We start from the raw sequence: 14,886 nt of genomic DNA, 5'->3' as shown, positions 1-14,886 counted from the left end.
GTAAGTTCCATATTCATATACTTGTTTGACAATATCAGCTATTCTTACCACTTGTTTATAGCAGAATATACAAGCAATTTAAATCCTTGATTTCCTATTCAAACACTATTCCTTACAAAATGCTGCACTGTGTGTGTAATTGCATTGCTTCTGCTTCTGTGCAGGGAAGAAACATAGAAAAATGATGTAACTTGTAGTGGCTGCAAAGAAAAGCCAGAAGCAGAGGCAGAAGCAAGCACTTTTCCCTGTACTAATCTGCATAAACTGTGGAAAGAACAATTCCCATGAGCCACAGAATAAGTTGGTGGTTTGTGTTTCTTCTACCATTTCCTCCAGTGTAGCAACCTGCGGGAACTCTCCGCACAAGAAGAAGGAGCACTAGGCGCTGGATCGGTATGTGCTTTTTGTACCTTTTCACAAGGTTAAATGAAAACAGAATCAGACCCAGTGCATTACCCCATCAGCCATCCGGACTGAGAATTTATGCAATGACTGCTTTGAAACTCAATTTGGATTACCAGAAAATACAACTGTGTCCACTGAAGAATTTTCTCCTCCGTGAATGATCAGGAAGATATTTGCTGGGACAAAAATCTCTCTTTAAACCTTCACAATTAAAGATATCTTTGTTGGATTTTACATCATACCTTTGCTGAGGTGAGAAGGTATCTGAACTTTGTCCCTTCATTTTGATTCACCTTCAGTATTACCTGCCTGATCCTTTGTGTTTTTATGATCTTATCTTCATGATGAATTTTCTTATTATATCACATGGAGGACACGGTAAAGAATTAGTGTCAGCTTTTCATTTAACCTCTTCCTGTCATTCACTCACATTGCCATTTCTTTCCAGATTGGTATTTCTCACTGTGATATTTCATTTTGACTTCTAAACTTTAACCAGATATGTATAATCAAACACTAAATGCTATTTTCTCTAACTAAAGAAACTCCCAGCATAACCTCTATGACAAGCTGTGTGTGTGTGTCAATCCCTGAACTCAATTTTGGGGTCAGAAGTTGCCAGAAATTTTTTATGAAGGACTTCTTCATCAGAAAATGTCAATTGTTTGAAATTTAAACTTTCCGAGGTTCAAGTTTCAGTGAAAATTTAATCAAGAAGCGTACTCAAGTACATATGGGAATTTCCAGCTATAATCAGAAAAGGAGTTGGAGAGGGAGTCTGGACTGGCAAAAATTATGGCACATGGCAGGACTGTGGGATGTCAAGGTTCAAGTCTCCTCTTCAACAACTGCTTAATTACTTATATATAAGTGGATCCATTTCAAATAATGAGCAGAAAGTTATGAACAAGAGAGAAGTATTGAACAACCAGACTGCTGTAACCATTTGATTTTCAACTTGATTCTCAGCTTCCTGTAGTCACTATGCTCCCGAGAAGTCTTGCTGAGCGTCTATGTAGTTTTCTCCCCATCTGTCTCACTTAAATATCTACAGAATGAAGAATGTGCAAGAGCATGTCATCCACTTATATGAAGAGTGAGCTGGGCTATAGCGCCTTTCAGTCACAATTCCCAGAAATTTCCCAAGATACAAATAGTTCTATTAAGTGACAATCCAAATTGTGTTCTTTAAATTGGTAGCATGTGAACATGGGTACACACGTGGTTTTTTGCGAGACAAGAAATATGAATTTTGGTTGCAATTGATATTCTGTGGAAATTCTTCACCCACGCTTATTTCACAGTGTAGGTAAGATATTACAGCTTCTATAGCATAAAGGGCCTCACAATTATGGTTTCTTCAGACTAGGTGAAGTTTGTTCTGAAGTCCAGTTTGTTTCAGGATTGTATATATTTCTACAGCTGTCATCTTTTACCTCTAAAGCATCTTTACTGATCTCACATCTTCGCTCACAGAAAAGTAGGTGGTGACTGAAAATCAGTAACATACTATTGAATGCAGCAAACTCCTTAATGATTCATGTCTCAGTAGTGAAGGAATGTGATCAAGAATTCAATGATCAAGAATTTCCAGTGTCACTGGTGGTGGAAGAGAGATGATGATACCATTTTTGAAGCATAGACCAGAACACAGACTTCCCCAAGTAAGCACCCACCTAAACCAGAAATTCATGTTCATCATTATTCTTTCTAATCTGATTAGGCCTTGATTTTTGTTTTCTGAACACATCAAATTCGAGAAAAAATACAAAGAAACTCTTCCATCCCCAGATTGAGTAGTCTGATGGAGAGGGGACTGCTCATAAAGCAGTAGAAGTTCAAGCACAGACTTTTTGAACATCAGAAGGAAATAAACTCTAAGGTGAATTATCTTGTTGAAGAGCTAAGCAGGATGAAGGATAACTGATGGGTCCCAACTATCCAATACTGTCACCAGCTGTGCTTTCATAGAGCCTTCTGCACTGGAGCATGCTCAAAGGATTGGACCTGAGGTCTTTAAGTTCCTCATGGGCTTCATGTGTTATATAATTGTTTTGAGAAGGAGTGTAGGAGTAACAGGATTCTCATAAAGCAGAAGGGATGTCATGATTTAGAGGAGATTGTGTACCTCTGTAGAAATTGTGCTGTTTGCTTAGACACACTTCCTTGTGAGATGATGCATCAGATTCCCTTTTTAAGCAAATCCTAGTACCTAGACCATAGTTTAGAGGTAATATATGACTTGTGATAAGCTAGGAAGATGTTCAGCTTTTGTAGAACATTTCATAGGTATTCTGTAAATACAGAACCAAGTTCCTGACACTGGTAGTAATACTTAGAATTTAATTTCTTATAGGTGCTATCACCTAAATTACTTACATTTTAGGGTCACAAAAATATTAAGAGAACACCTATGCTTTTTATGCCACAGAGATTCTGTCCTGCTTTGAAAATATGGATTAGTTCATCTGGTATGAGTCAGTGGATTTCTCTTTAGTAGAATGTATAACTACAATACAAAATGCCTCCGACAGAAGCAGGTGAAATGCTACATATGAAATTTACTTCTCATGTTATTTCCAGACTTTTCTTTTCCCCTTCAAACCAGCTGCAAAGATATTTTCAAAGCCTATTTTCCCCTAAGTGCACATTTACTTTCAAAGTATCTACATCAAACACAGTCTTCATAAGCATTTTCAAATGCGTTCAGGCAGCATGAAAGCAGCAAAGAATCTCTTAAAAAATAAACCTCAAAAATCACCTCACACATCTTGGGTAGGTTGTTATTTTAAAAGGGGAAAAAGGACTAGAAGTTTCAGGCCTGCTTGAGTCTTCAGAGCAGATTGACACAGTAGTTTTGTTCCTTTTAAAAACATTAAGTGAAGAGAATAAATAAAGTTTAGATGAAGCTTGTTCATTAGTCCTAAAAAAAAAAAAATTAGGAATAGTCAGCAAACTCATTCATCATATTCTGTGGATCTCCATCTTGAATGGAGAGTTTTTTTCAGGCAAGCAGCTGAATAAATTTCTCTGGATTTCCATCAGTTCCATCAGCTGCAGCTCACCCATCTCTTCAGAAAGAAACTGGGTGGGTTGCAACAGTCTTGAGTTTATCAGCCAAAGTAAATTCCTCGTGTTTAGTAGATTTTTTGTCTGTTTTAATAGATTTAACATTTATATACCATTATATACTGTTAACATATGAAGTTCAAAAGTATGCAGGATCTTTGTCTTCCTCTTTCTACTAGATTAGTGGATAAGAAAACTATAAAATCAGTTGCAGTATAAAAAGATCTGTAAGTATATACAGTAGCATTTCAAACACAGGCATCTCTGCCTGAAAAATACTTGGACAAATTGACAGTTTTAATAAAGTTCATTTCTTTTCTTAGTCCATGCAGATATGCATCCAAATGGAAAACTTTTATTTAGAATAATAAAATGATGAAACAAGGTATAAGTAATAAAGATTGAACAGTTTTATGATTTTTTAAAAAAAGGATTTCTGTCCTTTCTTTGTGAATTGTTGTCATTCTACTGCTGTATAATGAATCTTTCAATGTTTGTAACAATTTGAGATTAAGAAGTTTGATAAAAGCTTATGTGAGGATTAATGATAAAATGTAGTTTGCTGCCAATCATGTTTCTTCTTTCTTCTTTTTTCTTTTCTTTTTTTTTTTTTTGGTTTGTTTTTATCATTCATCATCTTACTATGGAACCAAAGTAAAGGTCTCCAAAGCTAGGGATTATACGAGTTCAAAAATTGCCTAGGACTGATGAAATGACCACGTTTTTATCATTTTGCAAGATTTTGAGATTTGTGCCGAGAAAGGGATTTTTTTTTCTTTATATATAAAGTCAACCTTTATTAACCACTTTGTCAAGAGCAATAGATGATGTTCTACCAATGAAGGTAAGACTGGGTAAACATGCTATATTATTCAGATGATCTTGTCCATTAGGCTTGAACATTTGGGGAAAAGAATATGAAAGGACACAGCACAGTAATCTGAAATATGCTTTCTTCAGCATACACACTCATTTTCAAATGAGGGTTTAGCTGGCTGACCTGATGACAGATCAGTATTGGTGATCAATTTTTTATCCAAGCTTGGTATAGACCTGGCATGAGCTCCTAGGATAAACTCAGTGGATAAAGCAGAAAAAATAAACAATGGACAAAATCACAGAAAAGCCTTTCTTGAAAGTTACAGAAGAAAATTTTGATAGAGATTAGTTTAATTACATAGTGTTTCTAAACCATTAGTGAAAGAAAAAGAAAAAGACATTTCCTCAGTATCACTCCAGCTAGTGAGGACACAAGCATTTCAGAAGTGTTTTGTAGATTCTGAGCCTTCTTATCTGAGCTACTACTTCGGGCTACATGAATTCACATTCCCCTATCATTTCAACAAAATTAATGAGTAAAAGACTTCCCGATGGAGTCTCAATAGGTCTTTGATCCAGAGAAAATGACATTTATGAGCCTTCAAGGTCTTCATTAGGTCTGCTTATTTCTCCATACTCTTTTAAAACTACCATTAGCTCATTAAAATAAGCCCAAATGAAAAAAAAAAAAAAAAAAAGTAAGTCAATTTTATGTAGTGATAAATGAAAGTGCAATAACCATTCATAGGGCGAAACACCCCAGATGATAGTGCATCTTAGTCTTACAGAAACTATGATGGAGACTACTGGAGACTAAATATTTCCAGATATACCATGATGGGAAAGGAGAGACTTCACTCTTAAAAACCATCACAAGTATTTCTTTGAATTTCTTATTTGTTTGCAAAGATGATGAAGCAGACTCCCCACTACTTGAGACATGAAGTGATTGAGAAGCTCCCAGGCTGATGTTGAGCTGTAAATTTCCACACTTGAGGTACTCTGATGATGCTGAGACAGACTATTACCTTCAGCTTTGGGTGCAGGTGGAATTTGTTTAAATATTTACTGAAAGATAGATCTTTTCTTTCCTAGCTCTTTTCATTGGTGAAGGAAAAGTTTATGCTAGAAACTGATGTGCCTGGTGTTGAGAAGTTTGGGTAGAAGATTGGAAGATGACTATCACTGTGAAGAATAACTGATGAATAAGTAAATAAAAAATAGGTGCTAATGCATTTGTCTTCCAATATTCCTGATGTGTGCACTTCCTCTTCCCAGGCATGATGGCAGCATATATGTAGTTTGGCTTACTGCAGGAAAGAATGAGACTGAGAAAGATTTTACTAGGGGATATAAGGTTTTGGGCTCCACTATGTCCATGGATAAAATCCTCCTCTGTTGTTTTTCTCTTATTTTACTTAATCTAAACCTGTATTAACTTTTGTTTGTGTTTAGCACATATTCCAAACTAATAGTTTCTTATTTTTTTGTCTTGAGCCCAAAACACTGTGCAGTAAATCTGGAAACTATACACCTCCTGTGGCAACAATCTCCCTTCAAAAATAAGAATTTTCACTAATTTGAATCATGTCTGATCTCAAAATGTTCTGGATTAGCAGTATTCCCCATTACTGTTTACGTCTCACCAATTTTCTCACATTTCTACAGAGCATTTCAGTTTAGATTTTTGAAGTAATTTATTGCCTCCTTCTTGAAGCAAATTTTAACATGTTTAGAGCTCATATCATTACAGAACATCCGTATATTTTATCGGTCTACCTTTTTTTACTTTTCACAACAGCATAACAAAATATTTTAAAATTTAAGAATTAATATTTAAGAACCATAGTACAGGAATAGTATTACGTATTCCTGAAACAGAATTGTTAGAAAGCACAATTATTGTCCTGGTGTAACCTTTATATATCTTTCTGTATCTGCAGAAAATAAAATCTCTAGACATGCTGTTGTATTTTTGATAACTTGCAAAATTTCTGCCTTCTTACACATGGAAAGTGCAGACAAGTCACAAAGCATGTTGGTATCTTAGAAGACAGCAATGTACTTCATGTACGCAATCTGTATCAGCTGGTAAGCAAGTTGACAGGTTTTTCACAGCCAGGTATAATGTGATTTAAAATTCAGAAAATCTGTTCATGATTCAAAGCTCTGAGGGTATTTACCCTGCCTCAGAATTATATTCGGTCTGTCTCTCCTGTTGTGGTCCTTTGAAATATTGCAAGTGCTCATCAAAAGTCAATTGTGTGATTTAATCAGATTTCATGGAGAGTACATTTTAGGTGTAGGGGTTGTGAATTATCTTGCAAAATGGAAATGTTCAGTGTAATCTAATCACTATAAATGAGAAAACAGTAGTTATTAGAAGTGAGTAAAATTTTCTATGGTAAATCAAGAATGAGATGAAAGGTCAATACAATGGCTATTGTAACTAAGAGATGTAAGTAGTGATGAAATAAACTTCAAATGAAAAATACACTTGATACAAAGTGAAAATATAATGTATAGAATCTGCTACTACTGCTGGAATGAATAGGAAAACATGTACTGATTTCAATGCAGTCACAAATTTCATTTATGAATCAGCTATTTCTACAAGGCTATTGCAAAATCACAGACTTAATTTTAAATAGGATCTATAAAGTGCAGACTTACTTCTTAATCAAGCCTACAGTAAGCTATTTGCTATCTCGGTAGATAAGCATCTCAAGTTCAGAATTAATTACTAATTAATTTGTTCATAACAGAAAGCCAGATAGAGATGCAGATTTTGGTCTTGGAATAAAAATCTAAAATGTTAGCAACTGCCCAAGTATTTGTGTGTATATACATATGAGTAAAACTTTAGATAGTACTTCATATTTGAAAATAGTCGTATCATCTACTGAAAAGGTTTTCAACTGATTGGTTTTCACTGTTATCCTTATGCATATCCTGTCTGCTCTCTCTGTCTCAGCTCCCAAGATATCATGTTCTTATTTTTTTTCTCTCTCTCTCTCTTAAAGTCAAACACCTAAAGCCCGCAGGAAAGGGAAGATACCTTGAATGCATGAAAAAATCTTACAGTGTCTGGCACCACAGCTGTAAGAAAGAGTAATATGGGAGTAGTACCTAATTAATACAATCAATGGGAATTGTGTGCAGATGGGGTATGATCAACAGAGACAGTGAGGCAGTGCTTCCCCATAAAACTGTCTGCAGCTACTAAACTAGTTTGCATTTGCTCAGAAAAAGCAAAAGGCACTTTCCTTTTCCCTGTTAACTTGTACAGAATTGCTAGAGCTTCTGGCTGACTGAGTTACAAAAAAATCTAGAAATAGAAAATAAATTATTTCTACTTAACTTCATCTAGGGAATTTTCTGAACAGTTTTTCCCATACAACTTCCAACAGTAAAATAATAATAATAATAAACAAACAGATATCTCTTCTTTAGGAAAGCTGGTCAAAGCAAGCATTTTCTGAACTTAAGATAAAGAAGAAAGACTGATCAAAGTCTGCTCCAATGGTGACCATTGCAGTTTATTAACAATTTTTCCAGTTCCTCATTAACCCCAGTTACTGCAGAGTTGAAGAAAGAATAAAGACTAGTCTTTAACTCAGCTGCAGGTGCACAAAGATATCAAATTGAGGCAACAATTACAGTCAGAATAGACAATGTATTTGTATTGGCATGACCAACATTGAGTTCAGTGGACCATTCAGAATAAGCAAGGATGCAAATATTTTGAGAGACAGAAGAATGAACTTGTAAATATCCATGCCCAGGCCATTTTAACACTCTGTCTAAGGAACTGTATTATTTATAATTACTTTGCTTGAATTGTAGAATTGATCTAAAAGCACTTCAGAAGCTGAAAATGAAAACCATACCTGACTGTGCAAATAATGGAAATGGAAATAGCTTCCCCCTTCTGTATCTTCTAAAGAATATTCTAGAAATTAATTATTAAAAAAGCACGATTCCTTAAGATATCAAGAAGTGTTAGTTTTAATGAGTTGTGAATTATTCTTTAATAACTTAAACTAAAAAAATAGCTCATCAATTAAGAGAAAAAGACAGAATGGGATTTTGTTACCTCTTGTGCTGCTGGGTTGCAAAGGACTTGGGATGGCAACCATGCTCTGCAGAAGCTAGTGACAAAATTCAGAGTCACAGAACCACAGAACTACTGCTGTTGGAAGAGCCTTCTGAAGATAATCTGGTGCAATCTCACCTGCTGAGAGCAGGGTCACCTAGAGCAAATTGCAGGGTTTTGAATGTCTCCAAGCGTGGAAACTCCACAGTCTCTCTGGGCAACCTGCCCTCAAAGTGAATGAGTGTTTCCTTATGTTCAGATGGAATTTCCTCTGTTTCAGTTTGTGCCTCTTGCCTCCTGTCCTGTCACTGTCACCACTGAGAACAGTCTGACTCTCTACTCTTTATACATGTTCACCAGTCAGTTAACCACACTAATCAGATTCCACCTTAGTCTCTTCTCCAGACTAAATGGTCCCAACTCTTTCACCTTCTCATATGAAAGATGGTACAGTCCTTTAATCACTTTTGTCTGTGATTTTGCTGGACTCACCCAGTTTCTCCATATCTTTCTTATACTGGAGAGGTCCAGATTGGATGCAGCTCTCCAGGCATGCTTCATCAGGGCTGAAAAGAGGGGAAGGATCCACTCAATTCACTGGCAGCCCTTTTCCCTTTTACTCATGCAGCCCAAGGAGATGTTGCCCCCTTTTTATTTATTTATTTATTTATTTATTTATTTATTTATTCATTCATTCCCCACAAGTGTGCATTACTAGCTTGTATTCATCTAATAATATTTTTCAATAATATTTTTTCAAAATAAAATCACTGAATTTTAGTAATTTGATTTTGAGACCTACTTCCCTTTCTTCATACTAAAGCATTTGAGAAGATGCTTGGTAGACTTGCAAGCTTCAAAAAATAAAAATGCTCAACATAGCACCATCTCTGTGCCCTTTAATTCATTAGTTACATGCCCACAGCAGCAAAATAAGTGTGTAATATCTCTCTAAGTTCTTTACTTCTCTGACACTAATCTATTATTGGAAACTGTACACGGCAAAATTCCCTTACAGTTAAGAGCATCTTAGCTCTGAAAAAGTAAACTTGTTTTTTTAATGCTATCTTAAAATATTTTAGCCCTTCTAAGACCTTTTATAAACACTTCCAAATGCCAAGTGCTACAAACAAGTTTTATTAGCATATTTTGCACTTATTTGCACTATCTAAATAGTTTTCAAAGGGAGAGGCAGGAAGAACAGGGAAAGGAGAAATACAGAGGAAAAATAGTACTCTGTAATTAAGTTCAGTTTAAAGAGTAGATTTTACTACTCATCTGGGTTTTAGCAAGTTCAATATGTTGTGAAGGTCACATTGATATTTTCTATTGCTTTGTGTTAAATAAAAAGTGTACCTTAAAAATTAGCTTTAAAAATAACAATACAGTAGAATGTAAAGCCAGCTTGGTTCTATAAAACAATGCTACGATCTCCAAACTCTCAAAAATATTCAGCTTTTTCCTACTGATGCTTTTAGTCTCATATTCTTTGTAACACAAATGTAGGACAAGTTTAGATTTCTGCAAGGACAGTGTTCCAGACAAGGTCTATCAATCAATCAATCAGCTTTGGTACAGAAGCCATTTGGACATATCTATCTGTGTTTGAGATTATAAAACTGTCTAATTAGCTTGCATCTCATCAATTCAGAGAATGGGTCTTCCTAATCTTGCATGTTTATATATGGACACATGGATTTCACTCTTTTCAGCATCTTCCTCTCAAACTTGAGCTGAAACTAGTGTCTCCTCTTTTAGGAAGACACTTAATATTCATGAAGAGATGGTGAATTTTTTTCAGCAATTTTTATAATTTGGTGCTCTGAGGCTTTGGTTTGACTAGAAGATCAGAAGTATAAATAGAGTGGAAAAAAAACACTGCTCTTTCTTAAAAAAATTCACAGAGCGAAGTCTACTGTTGGCTATTAAATAAAAATACAACCTTTAGCTCAAGGGTTCAATGTGCTCTGATTTTTTACAGACATTTTGATGTCCCTACAAGTTAAGAATATAAATCTGCCCCAAAATGTGAGGCTCTAGGGAGAAAGACATAGACATTTTTAGGAAACATCAACAAGAATGAAGAAATTCTGACATTCTTTAACTAATCTTAAGGTCATATAGTAGGAGAAGCAGAATCAAGCAGTGTAACAGAGACTGAGCGCTTCACAGTGACATTGTACCATTTCTGCCAAGTAACTCTGTACAGGTTTTCTGGTGCATGGTTTGATTCGACTTTGTGGTTTTGTTATCCATTAACTACATCTGTTTTATTGCATTATACAGGCCCTGATGCCGTTGCTAATATAGATCCTAGTTTCTTTCACTGTCATCCAAAACTGAAAGACATTTTTGTGAAATATACGTATTTTAAAGACGTTTCTAAAACTGGGAAGGTGCCTTCAGATATCTTCTAGTGAAATTGTAAGAAAAAAGATAATAGGAAAAAAAGGATTTACAATTGTAAAATATGAGGAAAAGCTCATCCCATGACAATGACTTTTTTATTTGCAAAGTTCTTCAGCTTATTGAGAATACTGTGTAATCTAAAATATAAAATGAAATATGGTCAACAAAATCAAAGTGAAAAATATTAAGGTAGAAAAAAATGCAAACTTTGTAAGGGAGAGAGAGAAGATAGGAGATCAAGTAACTATGGCCAATTGATTGAGAAAATGACCTTCAGTGACCAATAATATATGTTGGTTTTTCACCATTACCCTTCATTTCATTCAATATGTATTATATGTGCACACAAACAGAATCACATTAATGATTTGAACCAAGTTTGCTTAAAGTGTTACTGTCTTCGTCATTTGCATAGAAAATCTATATTATTGTCCTGACAATGTCAAACATTAAAAACTCATTATTGTTGTATTTTAAAGCAGACCTACAACAGTTATTTCAACATCAAGTACAGAAGAATAATTTTTGTATGTTCTATATTCATTTAGATCATTATGGATAAAATCTACCAAACAAAATATTCCTATATTGTACTTAGTTACAGCAAAAACTTTAAGTGATGGTTTCAGGAAGTCTGCATTAAATGCCCTAGCAAACTACCATGTGATTTTAACCATGAAAATTGTTCAGTGGCAGAAGGCTCTGTCTTTTCATGTAACCAAGTCCCTGGTTACAGGAGGATATGACAAAAGGAAGACATGATCAGCTGTCTTAACCTAGGTTACCTGTGCACAGGTATGAAAGTTCAGACAATTCCTTATCTAATATGTCATTTGAGTGTTTTCTTCGCTTTTTTTCTTTATTTGTTTGTTTGTTTGTTTGTTTTTCATGGAGAATAGAGAAGCTCCAGTAGTGTACGGGAATTTTATTTTAAATCATGAAAATGTTACTGTCACAAATATTCCCATAGAGTACAATTTATATAAATGCACCTTCTGTGACCAGCCATGACATAGGTTCCTATTATGTTATTGTGCAATGCCAGAGGCAATAAAATGAACCCTGCTCTAAAATTCTTACAGCTTTCCTTTGCCTTATCTGAATTGATTGTTCAGCTTTATTAACCGAAATGCCCTTGATATGTGTTATGTTCATTGGTATACTATTTACAGGACCAAACTGAAGTTAGTAATGACTTGCCTCAGACAAGACTGATGCAGGAAAGAAGTACTGGAAGCAATGACAAACCTTAATTATTTAAATACCACTAAAAAAAAAAAAAAGCTTTTCCTTTGCTTTGACGTTTTATAGTCTGTTTCCTAAGTCCCAGTGCAAGATCTCTGAAAGAGAAAAAGAAAGGAATTCTAGATTGCTTTGTGAAGCTGTTTTCCTGTGTTCCTTTATTGGCAGCTTCTTCCATTTAGTAAAGGCTAAGCAATAACTTTCCTTCTTAAAAACATCTTTTGTGGTAAAGAGTTGAGATAAATCATTTAAATTACCGAGTACCAAAAGATGTTTATAGACTCTGATAATCTAGCTTTAATAAAATAGTGCCTTTTGTGTTAATCACACAGGTTGCTCAGCAGTCTGTTACTCCTCAGTATTTTTCTGGTCTTTTTAATGTTTTGTTTTGTTTTTCACTAAATGGTAGGTTAATTATCTTCTGCTGACATATTACCCTGTGCTATATTATGTTACTGATATGATAGGAGAGGCACATGGTGATAGATGCTAGTTATGCAGTGCTACTTTCAAATATATATACTTAAATTCTCATAAAAGAAGAAGAAGAAACATTCTTTTGTTTCCTCTAATATTTGAGTATCTTGTGATTGAAAATTAGACTGAAAATTAGATTTTCTAAAACCATGCCTTTTTTGGATATTTTTAAACACAGATCCCATGAGAAGTAAAGAAGGAATTTTAAATAAGATTCCCCCTGCAGCTTCGACGCCAGACCTAGAAGAACACTTCTGTTCCCTCTGTCCTCTGCATTAATTTTGTTTACTACCTTCCACCAAAAAACAAACAAACAAATAAACAAAAGACAATACAATGAGAGAGAGGATGAAATTTGGCATGGACAATGACTCTACTGAAATCAGTTTCTCATCTTTTTCATATAAAAACAAAGAAATAAACAAAGAAAACCCTAATCCTTATTTTCTTGCTTTTAGAACAAACACAAATTGCTTCTATCTGGAACTGGTGGGGTATCACCAGCTTGTGTAACTCAGTTGCCTCGCTCCTGCACTCTGCTCAGTCTTCTTGTGCAAAATTAATCATTTATACCAGTCTTAGCCTAGTTGTTTCCAGCTGTGGATCACAGTGAGACATAATGAGCCAAAGCTCCATTTGCAGTAAAAAATGATGGTTGCACTACAAGACTTCCTCTTCATGGACCATATAAAGAGATACAGTGTCCATCTGGAACAGGCCACACGGATGAGAGAAGTAAGACACAGGTGAGCTAAACCTCTCCTGAGGCATCATCACAATTCCCATATTGAAAAACCTCAGATTTTGGATGACCTACTTAATCTTATTGGAAAAATATATATATACATATACATTTTTATATGAAAAAGTCACTTTCCATAGGTAAAACAAAAAAACAAGCAAAAAGAAAGAAAGAAAAAAAAAAAGAAAAGAAAAACACACAAAGACACAAAAGAATTCAGTATAGAATTTTCCTGATTTTGGCTGTGGCAATATGTAGCAGCATATTATTGACCAAGATGATCTTAAGCTTGTTCTGTGATGCACATACATTATTTACATCCCCAGCAAACTTGACATGGAAAATGACATCTAAATTCAGAAAGATTTTATCCTAAAGGAAGGTACTCATTTTTGTATGTGCAACACTGTTCTCTGGATCAAATTTGACTTATTCCAGTTGTAGGGATCCTTTTGTCCCTCTAGAGTCTGCCCTCTCAGGGATACTGTAGGCCCTAACAGCAGGACCAGACTTTATACTTCAGGTGCTTCTCTCAGCATAGGCTTTATACTTCAGTTGTTTTTTACCTGCTTTTCAGGAAAGTTAACAAAGAAAATATTTCCTAAAATAAAAACACAATGAAGTGATGTACATACCTTTAAATCAGCATTTCATTTCCCTTTCTGAAATAAGAAATTAATTAAAATGGTGACTCAAAGGCAAAATAATATGGATTGTTTTCTTTTGTTTCAAAAACTCTGTTTAAAAAAGGAAATTGCCTCTGGAAAATTCTACAAAAAAATCTTTTCAAATGATTTTTTAATGAAAACAAAATTTCATTATTCTATTAAATCTAATATTTGCTGTTAGTTGCCATGGCAACAAAATAGCAATCAGTGCCAGTGTAAGACTAGATCTATACTATTCTGCATCTCAGTTTCTCAGTTTCAAAAGCGATTGGACAGTATCCAAACTAATGCTCTTCAAGTATTATGCATTTTACTTGAATTTGAAAAAAAAAAACTCATACATTTTTAATTCCAGCACACAGTCACAGCTAGCAGGGCCAAAGGTGTCTTCATTTATATTAAAGAGAAAAAAAAAAAGATCAAGAGAGTTAAGTGCAATAGCAAGAGGAAACATAGGTAAAATCTCTCAGGTTGCCAGGGAGTCATAGCAGATATTGTGAATTGTCTCAATTCATTTGAAAGAACAGGGACTACAGTCTGAAAATCAATATATTTAGGCTTGTTTCTGAGACAACTAGTGCAAATAGTGCTAACTTCATTGTAGACAAGTGATATGAAACAGTTCCTTCTTCTTCCCTCACAGGCTTTTGGTCATGTGTGTTTAAGCTTGTTTGTTGAGGGGAGCTGGCTTATGAATCTGCTCGCCATTTGCATGAGATGAGTCTGATTTCCAGCAACATCAGATCAAGAATGTTTTATTTAACAAGTAGCAGGTCAAAGTACATCAGAGCCAGTGTGCTCCATGGTGCTCTCCCTGCTGGGAAAGCATAATTCAGTAACTTCTATGCAGCACATCAAGTTATTGTTTTGTTGAACAATTTTTTTTTTCAGGCAGAAATCTCTATTACTGTGCTTAATGTAGCCAACACAATGCTAAGCCTGAAATAACCTCTGAAAAA

This window comes from Tinamus guttatus, unplaced genomic scaffold, assembly GCF_059628265.1.
Source record: "Tinamus guttatus ecotype Peru unplaced genomic scaffold, ASM5962826v1 Tinamus_guttatus_pri_ptg000306l, whole genome shotgun sequence".
Taxonomy (NCBI): domain Eukaryota; kingdom Metazoa; phylum Chordata; class Aves; order Tinamiformes; family Tinamidae; genus Tinamus; species Tinamus guttatus.
The sequence above is the reverse complement of the archived record's forward strand: the minus strand, read 5'-3'. Positions refer to the sequence as shown.